Here is a 15,075-nt window from a genome sequence, read left to right as displayed (position 1 = left end):
CCATATCAATACGCTGCAGCATATCTGCAGCAATTTGTTGTTGGCGTGGTTTGTCGTTCGGCGTCAGATATCGCAGAATTTGCACTTTGTAAGCAAACATACAAAGACGTTGGTGAACTACACGATGCAATGTTGATCGAAGTACAGAAACGTTTGTCTGATATCGTCCGGTGTCTCTCCTGAAAGCCCGTAACGTGCACCACCAGAATGTTTCAGAACACTTCCTGTTGCCAGAAACTTCCTATACCATTCCTTCATTGTTTTCACATCAGGTGCATCACATTCATACTCACAACGATAATTTCTTTGCAAAGTAATCGGCGATTTTGTTTCTGCAAACCACACTACTACTTCTGCGCACTGCTGTGGAGTCGCCATTTTCACTTCAAGCGATCATGCTGCACTCTGGCAACGATGCTGGCACTTCTGACGCCGAAATATATATTCTTTGAGATGCTCCACAATGTGGTGCATTTTCACTGTCGTATCTACTGCGGTTTTTCTATCCTGGGTCCTTGAAATCAGGGAGGTTTGTGTGGGACATCCTGTACTATAGCTCCTAATCGATATGCAGCAGTACATGCACTGCTGGTATTGTGGTAAACATTCTCCTCTCACCTTTCCCCTCACCTCTCTCCATCCCTGAGAACTTCTTTCCGCGTGAGCGCTATGTGGTCGGCAGCTTTCGTTTCGTTCCAGTGTAGGAAAACTTTCATTCGGAAGTTGCAAAAGAGATGGGTAATACTTGTTAATTGTTACATTTATAACAGAGTGAAATCTATGCTCGATTAAACATTTTGAGGTTGAAGCTCTTCTTTCCGCATTTGCTTACACATAGATTTGTTTTTGGAGAGGATCCGCCTTGAGCAAAACACAATTTTTACTTTTATTTTTATTTCCCAGACGTGTTTCGCTGAAGATTCAGAGGGCATCAATGGGTTTTTTTGCTACCTTCTTGTTATCACATGTGAATTTCCTGGATTTTATAAAATTTAATGCATTTTTTATTTCATAGTTTGTCATTTTTGTTGGTTTCCCCATTATCGTCACTGCAAAGCCTACACTAAGTAACTTTATGTGTCACTGTTTGTAAAATCCACAGTACGTAGTAACAAGAAGACAACAACAAACCCACAGATAATGCTGAAATTTCAGTGGAACATGCCTGGGACATAAAAATAAAAGTAAAAATTGTGTTTTGCTCGAGTTGGACCCTCTCCAAAAGCAAATCTCTTAGCTCGATTGTTACGAAATAATTTAGTAAGTATATATTTTAGCCTTGAAATACATACATACATATATATATATATATATATATATATATATATATATATATATATATATATATATATATATATATTGCAGCTACGAGTCGCTTAGAAGCCTGTAGAATCATTAAAATACTCGAATTAAGAAGCACGTATATTGCTCTACTGAATTAACATGTTGCATTGCTGGAACATAATTCAATCTATATTTATTTGTAAAACAGCTTGTTTCATGAATTTCTCACGCTTATGGTATAATGCAAATGTATGCTTCGGCGTGTATCATTTTAGCTTTTATTTAATCAACCAAAACCTCAGAACTAGTGATGGGATAGAAAGTTATTGGTTAAAACCGAAAACCAGTTTTTAGGTTTGACCATCCGGTATATCGGTTATTTTTTGTCTTACTTTTAGCCGGTTATTTTATTTTTTATTAACAACCGATTGGGAAAAACCGCCAAAATCGTCTTGCCTCGGCTTTGCACTAAAGTTATCAGTTTTCAAATAAAGTGGCCTTTTTTTGTTTTTGAAACGCAATTATGTTTATTCTATTGCCCTGAAATATCGTTACTTTAGACACTGGGCAAAGCAAACAATAATAGTTTAATAAGAACCCTACGACAGAAAGGAGCCACATTCAAGTGAAACAAGAGCTGCTACCGCATTGGTGTGCCAAAGACGGTACGCTTAGCACACTTGTGTATATCACGAGTATGATACCACTGTTAATATGGAAACATATTAGCAAGTACAGTGCGAGTAAGAAGACCTAAATTTTTTTAAAGAAATTAATATCGGGAGGAAGCAATCAAAACATTTTATGGAAAAGCGAATTTTTTCTTTAGAAACTCGTTGTATATAGTACACAATTTTATAAGGTCGGTAGTTTTGTAGAACCCAGCTGCGTTCAAAAAACGTTTCATTAGCGGGAGATGCTTCGATCAGGTAAGCGGACCTCTTGAGATTGTTTCCTTATCATCACGTTTGACCTCTGGCGGTAAAGTTCTTGTTTTGGAGCAATTTACCAGTTAATCTATTTTTTCTTCGTTTACAGGTCCTTTGTTATCAATATTTCTCCATTTCAAAACTCCTTGCAGCACTGTTTTCTGAAGTGATGGCTGGAGATGAAGAGACATGCAGACACACGATGATGAGAGGTATACGGGAAACTGAAAGAACGGCAAATAACAGGCAAAAGCTACCTGCTCATCATACAGTACCTTCTCTGTCAGTGACGAACGCGTCTGCCGACAGAGTATTTTAGTTGATAATTTCCATGTAGGTGGAAAAATCAACACTAAAAGTTGAAATGGTACGTGCAGTGGTTATTGTAAAATGTGGTATGGGCAGTTGTGTAAACGTTTTTGAAATTCTAAACCAAAACAAAGGAACAAAAGAATGCTACTCATATGAGAAGTATGTTTGCAGAAATAAATTAATACTTCAGTTACTTACGTTTTTTTCCTAGTTTCAGACACCCCTATTTAGTTATCCTCACTCACCATACATAACCACACGAATGTCCCGTGCTGATATTTCCTTCCTTTCCTTTTTTCGTTGAATTGGTCACTGTACCTATAACGGATAACCTTAAACGGACAGGTAAAAGTAGAACAGAACGTTAAGAACATATGTTTATTGCAACAATACAACTTCTAAAGGATGTATTAAAGTATTGGACGGGTACAACTTTCGTTAGTTTTTTCATAAGAAAACTGGAAGGCGTACAAAACGCACGTAACTTAACGTGTCTGCCTGAGTATGAAATGTATAGCGGCGCAGTGGGCGTGAACGGCAATGGCCGTAGCCGCGCGTCAGCGAAAAGAACTAAACAATACGATGTCTGTATCGCACCACTTTTTAGCTGTGGAACTTTTATAATATAAGACAGCTGTAAAATCGGGATATTCACCGTCCCGATCGAGAGTGAATCGGGATGTGTTAACAGATCCCTGAAGATCGGGACGTCCTGCGAAAATAAGGACACCTGGCAACCCTAGCTGTAATATCATGCCTACGTATAGTGCATACCGATTGTCACATTGAGTATTTTCCGTTTATGTGAATCGTAACAGAATACTTACTCAAAATTCTATGACTTATAGCTTTGCTGTCCTTGAAAGAACAACTGATTTCGCTTAATATGTATTATCTGCTCACAGCGGGCAGAACGGGTCCCGAGCGGGGTGCGGGGAGCGGACGAAGCAGGCTCCGCCCACCGAATCTCAATACTATGGCTGCTGATGGGTGAGGGACGTGCGAGGAGAACAAGCCGAGACTACGTAACATAGTGCTGAAAACGTACTTGTCGTCACAAATAAATGTATGTCCCAAGCAGCGTTGAAAAAAGTGCCTTATGTTGGTCACCGTAACAACAGCTACGTATTGCCACTGCCGTAGCATCCGCGAATGTAAAAACGGAGACAAGGGCATAACAATTGCTTGCAGGAACATTAATGTCATAATCGAGAGTATCATATGAAATGAAGAAGCTTGCTGCTGCTAATTCCGTCTCAGTTCTCACAGGCAATTCGAAATTAAAAGAGCTGGAAATGTATTACATTGTAGCAATAAGAAAGAGTGATGAAAATTTCGAACTTTTATTAACGTATGCAACACATAATTATAAAATATAGAATAATTATAAACACTTAATAATTACAAGAATCACTCTGAATCTTACTGCATACCTCATCTGTGCAAGACTTTTTGTTATTGTCGCTATCGTCTGATTCGGCAGGATCAGTAATGAATTGGCCTATCGCAAGTTCCACGTAGCGCCTCCAGTAATCTTCTTCCAGCTACTGGATTCCTGCGATATGCTTACTAGTGTTCAGCAGTTTCTGCCAGAAGGGACTCACTGTCACTATTCATCAAATTTTCGTTTGAAATATCGCCAGAAGTATTTCGCTCGCTCAACAATCTTTCAGCTTTTGCCCATGCTAGTTCCACAGCATTTAAATTGCAGTTATATGGGGGCAAGGAGACAACTATATGGTCTTTCTCTCTTACCATTTCGCCAACCGCTTACGACTTCTTCGCAGGTTTGTTTTGTTGATGTACAGATAACAGGATCTGGATTCACATGCTGTCATTATACTCAACATTCCTCTTCTGCAGCCATTCCAACATTCTTGCTTTTGTGTCATACCGCTTGAGTGGTTTCTCCACCTATGATGTGCTATAGAGCGTTGCCTATCAAAATTACTGAGTTCCGTGGAATATTCTAGACAACCTTATTCATGCAGCACCTCCCAAAGTTTTGTGAGTTCGTCTGAGCATGGTAGTCACCTGTGAGTGACTTTGCACAGAAATTTAGTTTGGCTTCTCTGACGAACTCCGGCTTACTGTTAATGGCAGCCACATGAAGTCAGGATAGGTGGCTGATTTCTACAAATGTGCTGTAAAAGTCGTGAAATGAATTTGCATATTCTGAGTACACATTCGTCGGCTACGTGTGCCAATGAAAATTTATCCCAGAACCGGACACGAACTCGGATTTCCCACGTGTCATGTGTAGCTGCATTAACCACTTTTTTTTTATGTAGACTGAAATGGCGAGCGAAAATTTGTACCAAGGCCGGGAATTGACCTCAGGTCTCCAGCTTACTAGGCAGGTGCGTTAGCTACTAAACCACCTTTTTCTGTAAAAGGAACCTTCCCGGCGCTGATAGGGAGGGGTGGGGACAAAGCCTGGACACCATGTCCCAGTTCCACGCTCTACGAACCAAAGAGAGAGTACGGAATGTGGAGTAGAGGTACAATGAACATCGCTTATTTATTTATTTTCCTTTTAGTTCTGTTTTTGTCATTAATAGCACCGAGAATATCAGGAAACCGGCGTCCCACAAGAGGAGGGCGCAGCAAGAAGTCAGATTAACTGAGACTATCAACGTATACTTTTTCTGCGAAGAACATTCCAATGACAGTGAATATATCGGTTCTATCTGTGGAGGAGTCGGAGATCAGCTCTTCATGACAGGAATACCCCAGCCCTGGGGTGGGTTAAGAAAGACACTGCAGAGGGAACTGGAGAAAAATTGTCCATATTTTGTATTGCAGGCAACTGCACAATGGCGTTCATTAAGGAACAGCCAAAAGTCAAGGATACTTTTCTCGCCATCAGCAAACAAGTAGTGTCCTGCGTGTCCACAAATCCACGTCACAGATTTCGTCTTCGCTTGCGGGAAGTAACCAGCGTCCGGAAAGAGCAGTAGTTGAGTAGGTATCTGATGTGGAGTCGCACAACATCTGTCGCACCGAGAACCAGACACCACTCTCCGATCTGCACGCCAGGCGGTGCTCGTCTGTGTCCATAACATCACAGACGACACACAACGGGATGTCTGCGGGATGAATCGTGTGAAGGCGTGACCGGCATACTTGCTTCTCATTGACAGTAAGGTACCATGGACGTCAGTGTCAAGATAAGGAGCGCATACCGACCGCCAAACGGCACGCCAGTCGAGGTGGGGAAAGCCTCCCCTCAATCACATTTGGTGACCTGTGCTGCTGAAGGAAACCATAGATCGCTTTCGTGGATGTCAACTGCGCCGGCAGTATCACGGTACTCTGTAGCTCAGTTCAAGGAAAAAGTGACGGAAGTAAAGGAAAGGCGGTGGGACATCCGAAAGCTGGATAGGTGCTGAGGGAGAATATGATGCCCGGGCCTCCAGCAATAGGCTGGTAAGGCGCATAGAACTACATCTACATCATACTCCGCAAGCCACCTAATAGTGTGTGGCGTAGGGTACTTTCGCTACCACTATCTGATCCTTCCAACCTTGTTCTACTCGCGAATAGTGCGCGGGAAGAATGATTGTCGGTAACCCTCTACATCGGCTCTAATTTCTCGAATTTTCTCCTCATGGTCAATTCGCGAGATGTATGTGGGAAGAAGTAAATGTTGTCCGACTCCGCCACAACGTCACGTAAGAGCCAATGAAGAGGCTACCGCTTTGTCAGGCACATGATACAGACCTAAACCACCCCTGCACCGCGGGAGGGGGACGGTGAAGCTCTCGTATCATCTTGAACAGCAAGCCGTGGCAAACAAACGAACCCAACGCCGCTAGCACGCAGCGGACCATGGATGGCGGAATAGGAAGTGTCTGTGCCACGTGGGGGATACGTGACGCAGAATATACATTTACGTATTGTGTGCGCTGCAGAAGATTAAGTGCTCGTAAACGGTGATCTAAGAGTCCAGCTCGTTGTTGCGAAAGTATATGTCGGCAGATGAGGGCAATTGTCCATCGCAGATCACTTGCGAAATCGAGCCCTAAGAATCTGGGGGTATCAGCGACACACGAAGGAGCAGCACTGTCCGCAGGACGCCCACACCTATAGCCTTGGGGCTCGATTTGCGGCAGTTAAGGCAGATACCAGAAGCTTCGTCGTAGGCGGTAACCCATGCCAGTGACTCCCTGACCTCAAAGCCGCTACGAAGGCCGATGACGACATCGTCTGCATAAGCAGTGCAGCTGAATACATGGTCATCGAGAGACATTCCAGAGAGGCGTTGACGGAGGCAGCATAGTACCGTGGCGAGTGCACACAACGGTCCAGAGAGCCGGCACCCCTGACGCACTGATCAACGGATCGAGATGGGAGGAGTAAGACGGCCATTTTAGAATACACGAGACGTAGCTCCACGAATTGGACGCATTACGACGTCGACGGTAGTATCAGGGTAGTACGTATTACGGAGCACCCTTCCAGGAAGTTGTGATCGAATCGATCGAGTGCCTGTCTAAAGTCAAGAGCTGCCAGAAGTCCAGGCAACAACGAGCGTAAGCAAAAGCGATTATGTCCCGATAGCGGCAGAGGACAGTGCTGATGTTATTGACACCTCCCAAAGAAGTTTGATAGGGGGAAAACACGTACCGAGCCGTCCGTTTAAGCCGAGCAGCCAACAGCTGGGTAAAAAATGGTTCAAATGGCTCTGAGCACTATGGGACTCAACTTCTGAGGTCATTAGTCCCCTAGAACTTGGAACTACTTAAACCTAACTAACCTAACGATATCACACACATCCATGCCCGAGGAAGGATTCGAACCTGCGACCGTAGCGGTCTCGCGGTTCCAGACTGCATACGTTTGTACATTTTTGACTGTTTTAAGTACAAACGAAGGTTGATGTACAAACGTATTTATCCAATTTAAAGAATAACCACGGACGATGCTTTAAAAACAAATCAAAACGCGTCTGGTATAATTCCTTTTGATTAGAATGCAGTCCGCTCAAGATGAATAACCTGTAGTAACACATGTCAACAGCTGCTACGGGAGATGATCACGCAATCAAACGTACTAACTTCTAGTTTACTTAATGTAATCTTAATTTGGTCTGTATTAAACACACTTATCACTTGGAACACGTAATAGCCAGATATGGTTTGGTTCAAATGGCTCTGAGCACTATGCGACCTAACATCTGAGGTCATCAGTCGCCTAGAATTTAGAACTAATTAAACCTAACTAACCTAAGGACATCACACACATCCATGCCCGAGGCAGGATTCGAACCTGCGACCGTAGCGGTCTCGCGGTTCCAGACTGCATACGCTTGTACATTTTTGATTGTTTTAAGTACAAACGAAGGTTGATGTACAAACGTATTTATCCAATTTAAAGAATAACCACGGACGATGCTTTAAAACCAAAGCAAAACGCGTCTGGTATAATTCCTTTTGATTAGAATGCAGTCCGCTCAAGATGAATAACCTGTAGTAACACATGTCAACAGCTGCTACGGAAGATGACCACGCAAGCAAACGTACTAACTTCTAGTTTACTTAATGTAATCTTAATTTGGTCTGTATTAAACACACTTATCACTTGGAACACGTAATAGCCAGATATGGTTTGGTTCAAATGGCTCTGAGCACTATGCGAACTAACATCTCAGATCATCAGTCGCCTAGAACTTAGAACTAATTAAACCTAACTAACCTAAGGACATCACACACATCCATGCCCAAGGGAGGATTCGAACCTGCGACCGGAGCGGTCGCTCGGCTCCAGACTGCAGCGCCTAGAACCGCACGGCCACTCCGGCCGGCCATATATGGTTTGATACCATCACTGAATAGAGTACATATCAGTTGGTCAAACTTTGTTTCACACATTTTAACAACTTTTTCTTTGTCATTTGTAATAGGGATCGATGTTTTAATTGATTATGCTTAAAATTTTAGATATGTAATAATGTGTCTGGTGTGAAGGGTACCAGGTAACAAAGAACTTTAACATATATGAAATTTTTGTAATTTATGCATATTTTGAATATTGCTCCATTTTCAGTATTAAAAGTACAGGGTGTAAATAAATTCCGGGAACACTTTCAATCATTTATTGCACAAGAACTAAACATTGTACAGATGTCATACATATTGCATTTGGAAGAGAAACTCTGAAAAACTCTGAAAGCTTTTTTCTTGAGAAACATTCTATATGCGAACCACGGGTGACCCGGCAGACGTCGATACGGTAATCAAATTCTTGCCATACCCGTCCCAGCATGGCATCGTCGACTGTGGCAGTCGCTTCCCGTATTCTCTCCCTGAGCGCTGATACACACGTGCTAGAGGCGGTACATACACCAGATCTTTAATGTGTTCCCACAGAAAAAAGTCACACAGAGTGAGATCTGGTGACTGGGCCATTTCATGAAACAGCTGTCCCCTTCCGTAGCGCGGCCGATCCATCGATGCGTCAGCTCCGTGTTCAGGTACCCACGAATTTCACGATGAAAAAGGGGGTGGAACCTCATCCTGCTGAAAGATGAATGGAGAGTTCGATTGCATTTGAGGCATCATCAATCGCTGCAACATGTTCAAGTAGGAATATCCGGTGACAGCGCTGCAGGCGAAGTGCTCTTGCACATGAACTCGCCATGTTTGCGACTAGAGCTCACTATCGGCGAATTACCAAACTGCGCTGTTGCGGTATACATGAAAAAAAAACTTTCAAGGTTTGTCCTCAAAATGACATATGTATGATATCTGCACAATGTTTGGTTCTTGTACAATAAATAATTGAAAGTGTTCCCGGAATTTATGTACACCCAGTACATTGTGAATTTTAGAGGGGGAACTGAAGGCTTAAAAGTGCGAGTGATAAGTTGCTCTAGGTCAATCTGAGTTGAGTGGTTCATCTATACAAAGTGGTTTGGAGGTAATTTGTTGGTATACTGATAGTGCAGTTTCAGTCTTGTTAAAATGATAGGTTTTGGACGGCAAGTGTTCACACAAATGGTTTCACATTCATTTGTACTTGCAGACGAATGTTTCTGTAAGACATGTCGAAACCTAAATCTTTTTTACGCAGGAAGAAGACAACGAAAGAATTGCACTGTCAAAATAATAGCGGCTAAGAGGCACTGCAAGTATTAAAAATTATAGCTGAAAATTGCCAAATTTATAACGCGCCTGGTGGCGATAGAAATGTACACCCCTACTGGCGTTGTAGCAACTGTAAAGGACGTTTCAGGTTACCGTTCGTTGATAGTTTCTCTAACACTATAGTACACAGTTACTATTCTCTCGAATTAGCAACTCAAGTAACATCTATTACAAATAATCAGTTGCTTTTTGCAGTATTGGTAAGTTTTGACTATACATATAAAGCTGAATTAATATTTATTGTGCTTTCATAAGACATGCCTGCTAATACCACCTTTTTTTCCCTTCCAGTTTCACAGTAATGTGGATTCCAATTAACTCCTCAATTTTGCAGTAGCGAAATATGAAGAACGTGGTTTCCAGACGAAATCACCTACTTCTCCTGAAGACGTACATATGTGTCATGTGTTAGTTGATTTCCTTTACATTCATTCGAATGATATCGACATTTCGTTTAAAATTGTGGATATGTTAGAAGAAATAGGAAATAACTGTGACGATTCCCTGAGTTATGGTTCGGACATCAGTTGTGCCAGTAACAGTTGTGAAGGACAATACCTTCCGAACCTAAAAAACCACGTACTGCAACAGTTTTCAGAGACAAAGGAAAGGCAATGATATATTGGTTCAACGAAGGAGGGCAAAACGCTTGAAGTTACGCAGTGTGCAAAGGCGTTTTCGTATGTAAAATCGGAGCGTGAACTGTAAAAATGGAAGAACGAATTACATGAAGTAATAAATATGCGCCAAACAGAAACCCGAAACTACCTGAATGAAAACTGCTCGAAAGACTTAGAACCGCTTGTGATAAGCTATTACCGTTAGCGATGGAGATCTACGAAGCTGGGTCCTCTGAATTGCACCTGACATGAACATTGCTAATTTCCAGGCTTTGTCGACCTGGCTACGCATGTTCAAGAAATCGTACGGAACAGGAAGTCGTAAAATTACCAAGTTTACGTCACGTAAACGTGTAGATCAGCTGCCAGTAATAGAAAATGCCGTAGAGAAATTCATAGCTGACGTAAAGTTTAAACTTGCTGTTATGCCCACAACTGCTGTTTATAACGCTATTGGTCAGGATTCGTAAAAGAACTGCGTGTACACTGCACTTTATCATTTCGGGGTGGAAAAAGGAGGAGTCGGTTGCCCAATCAATGAATGCAATGACACATTCATATACGATAATGACAGTGATAAGTATGAATGGTTTACTGTTTCCGCTGCTGTATATCTGTCTTCAAGAACCGCAAGGCAAATTAGTACAAAAAATAAAAAGTGGACTGTTTAGTTGCAAAAATCTTGTAATCGAAGTATCAAAACCTGGAAAAATGGGAAAGAATAATTTTCAACATTTCATGCGAAACATATTCCTACCAGCTGCAAAAACTGATTCATTGCTTTTGTTGGAGTCATGGTCTGGACATAATGACACCTTCGTTTTTGTGGAGGACGTCGAAAAATCTGTAGATGTAATGTGGATTCTGCCGGACTTACTAGTGAAGTTCAACCTCCCGATAAATTTTTTTTTTTACAGTGGAAAGCATTTATCAGGAAATTATCAGACAACATAATTTCTGATACCTCTCATTGATTTCAGGTTTATCATCGGAACCGTATTCTTAAGCTCCAGTCATTTGTGCATTGCCAATTTTCTTCGCCACGCTTTACGCATTTGATCAAGTATGCCTGGTATGCGGGGCAAATGCAGAACAACGGCCGGGACCATTTCTGACTGCCGGCCTGGGTGGCCGAGCGGTTCTAGGCGCCACAGTCTGGAACCGCGCGACCGCTACGGTCGCAGGGTCGAATCCTGCCTCGGGCATGGGTGTGTGTGATGTCCTTAGGTTAGTTAGGTTTAAGTAGTTCTAAGTTCTAGGGGACTGATGACGTCAGAAGTTCAGTCCCATAGTGCCCAGAGCCAGCCATTTCTGACTTCATCCCACTTCTGTCTAAATAAAACTAGTGGTTACTGCGGCGTGCCTGACTGCGTCAATTTTTCCTTTTTCCGATGTGCCTGGTGCAAGAAAAACATTTGTTTTTGTCATTCAATAGACTCTTCCCATTTTTGTGACGACTGCAGGGAATAAACAAAGAACTGTTCCACTGATAGACAGACGTACAACATTCAAACATTATTATAAGGAATGGCCTACAGGAATTGTTATAAAATGTAGTATTGCAAGACACATTTCATTTCAACAAATTATAAGTCCTCACTGATGGAAGTCGTTCAAAATGATTCAAATGACTCTGAGCACTACGGGACTTAACAAAAAAATGGTTCAAATGGCTCTGAGCACTATGGGACTCAACTTCTGAGGTCATTAGTCCCCTAGAACTTAGAACTAGTTAAACCTAACTAACCTAAGGACATCACACACATCCATGCCCGAGGCAGGATTCGAACCTGCGACCGTAGCGGTCACGCGGTTCCAGACTGCTGCGTCTAGAACCGCACGGTCACTTCGGCCGGCGGGACTTAACATCTTAGGTCATCAGTCCCCTAGAACTTAGAACTACTTAAACCTAACTAACCTAAGGACATAACACACATCGATGCGGGAGGCAGGATTCGAACCTGCGACCGTAGGGGTCGCGCGGTTCCAGACTGAAGCGCGTAGAACCGCTCGGCCACACCGGCCGGCCGTGGAAGTCGTCTGTGGCATCAAACACTATTATAATTTTATTTTCTCTGCTATTCACTTGTCCAAAAATTGAAATGTTGATATGAAGTTATTCAAAAAATTTCTGTGTAATTTAACCCAGGTTTTCACCGGAGCAAACAAGCACGAGCAAAAGAGACTTCTGCCTGGTTTACCCGGTAGACCTCTTTCAGGTCTTTCAACTGGCCGCCACTACACCTATTAACGGGTCCCTAATCCTCCCAGTTACCTAATCGGAAAATGGGGACATGCAGTTCAACGTGGAATCCGAACCACATGTCTTTCGTGGCAACTCCAACATCTATGAGAATTGGATGCTTGGTTAAAAATCATAGTGAGGAAGATGTGGTCTGAACAGGTTTGATCGCGGGCTCTCTGGATCACAAAGCGTGTACTTTGCCACTAGACCATTTTTGTTTTAGAAGAAAAAAAAAACAAAAATGAATATGACCATTAAACCATACAAGCATAGTGGACACGCTAGATGTGTCACCTCTTGAGATGATGCTCGACCTCGGTAATTAGTGTTCTGTTTACAAATTTCCCCTCAGTGGTAATGAGAAGCCAGAGAAGAATAGCAGGTTACATAGAAGGAAAATTTTGGACCAGTAATAAGGAGAGACGGAGATGCAATTCCGTGTAGAGTGCACGATCATCTCGCATGTCACGTTTCCATACACATTGAGACACTTAAATTCTTCCTTCCCTGCGCTATTTTGCATTGTCCGTCAAGCACAGTGTGCTCGCCATGCAAATAATTCTTACGGAAGAGCAAAGTTTCGCATCGTGGCTCTAACAAGATAGAGTTGTATCTTGTATGCTGAATATTAGCTCCAAAAACTAAAAACTAACAACGCAGCATTCATAGGCAATGTTCTTTTCGGTTCCCTCTAGTATGAACGATTCTACTCATGAACGAGCAAATGTTAGGGAATTTTCTGCATATGCTCATTGGCAAGTGTGCGCTTCCATTCGCTCCATTGAAAACCACGCTATAGGAGCTTAAAATTGGTGTCTGTGAACTCCGGATAATTCCGCTACTCAGGGCTGCGTGAGTGATTCGCTGAGTCGCGCGCTAGGCGGGCATGGCTGTACAAACCACTGTTATTAACTGTTCACGCGCAAAAATGAGTAACTTCAATATGTTTTACAAAATACTTGCAGTGCCTCTTAGCATCTGAAAGCTTGGCAGTGCGTCTATTTCGTAGTATTTTTCCTGTGTAAAAAATTTCAGGGCAGGTTTCGACAGGTCTTATTGGACCATTCCCTTGTTACCTTCTGAGAACTGACTGGGAACATTTATGGTTGCTAGATGATGTGCAACCACAGACTTTAAATTATTTTTCTTATGGATTGGTAACCACGCAGATTGCATCAGTGAGCTGCAGGATTCAGATGTCTTGAAGCTACACCATAACCCTAAGTAGCCATCTTGGATTCTAACGCCATACATCTAAACAACTGTTCCACAGTCATTCTTCTTGGATCTCCTTCTGGCATTCTGACGTCATAGAGTTGTACCAATATCCCTTCATTAGCCGTCTTGAATTTTCAACCAGTAGAATAATTATGCATGTTGGTTTTCCATCAGTTCACACTTTGGAGAATTGGCGTAGGTGTGCAGTCTCAGACTATATAACTTTGTACATAGGTCAATTGCGCAATTTTTGAGTTTCCAACATTTTTTTAAATTTTTTCTTCATTTTTGATTTTTACCACTTTTTTAATTTCTCAAAATTGTGTTCATAGGTGAATTGGCCTATGTCAGAGGGTGGAGAGACGATGGTGCAAACTGGCAACAGTGTGTGACATCACAAGGGGTAAGGTAGGGGAGATGGGGACAAGGGAAATAGGCAACTACGCAGCCTGCACCAGAACTCTCAGAGTCTGTCCATAGTACACACAACCAGTCATCTAAATCCCAGTTTCTGTCTTCTTGGGGCTACTGAAGACGTTTCAGGTCAGTGTGCGTCTGTGAAAACGACCCTTTGAAAGGTGCAATACTCCATATGTCCATCGGATGCACTGCTGTTCGCAGTGTTCGGTCACAAACAGGTTGAATGGGACTTGTACCCACTGACAGCGCGGTTCCTATTTTTAAAGTGGTTACCATTGTGAAGGTGGCTCACTCATCTCCTGTCACCGCAGATTAGAATGTTTCCACCGCTACCGTGTTATGCCTTGCTAAACGGTTGTGAGCAGTATACCATTCCTTGTTGAGAGGTTAGATAACACACTTTGGTAGATTAAAATTGAGGCAATTTCCTGCAGGTTGGAGAAGACCAAACTTTGCAGCTCCTTTCTGCTATCACCCGCTAGTTCCAAGCAACTTTCCGGCACATGTAAGCCACTTCACCGTCACAGCTTATGTCATCAGTCTACGGTCACATGGCCGCATACACCATCTTCAACGCTGCAAAGTGTCGACAGTGTTCTTTCAGGTGGGTGATTCATATTTTGAGTTGTGAGATTATTTCTCTGCGGATTTTAAATATCCTCCAATACTTTACATTTTAAAAAGCATTTTTTAGATCATCATATGCCGAGGAAATATCTGTATTTTTCTTAGCTCATGGTTTCGCTAGTAGACATAATTGTAGCAGTTTTCCTTCTAAATCTGTAAAAAATTTTGTGTTAGCTGTATTTAACTATTAATTGTAATATGTATGAAAAATTCACGTTTGACCTTCCATATTTGAATATTACGTTACTGTATTAATTTTATACCTGATATCA

This window comes from Schistocerca serialis, chromosome 4 (assembly GCF_023864345.2).
Source record: "Schistocerca serialis cubense isolate TAMUIC-IGC-003099 chromosome 4, iqSchSeri2.2, whole genome shotgun sequence".
NCBI lineage: Eukaryota > Metazoa > Arthropoda > Insecta > Orthoptera > Acrididae > Schistocerca > Schistocerca serialis.
The sequence above is the reverse complement of the archived record's forward strand: the minus strand, read 5'-3'. Positions refer to the sequence as shown.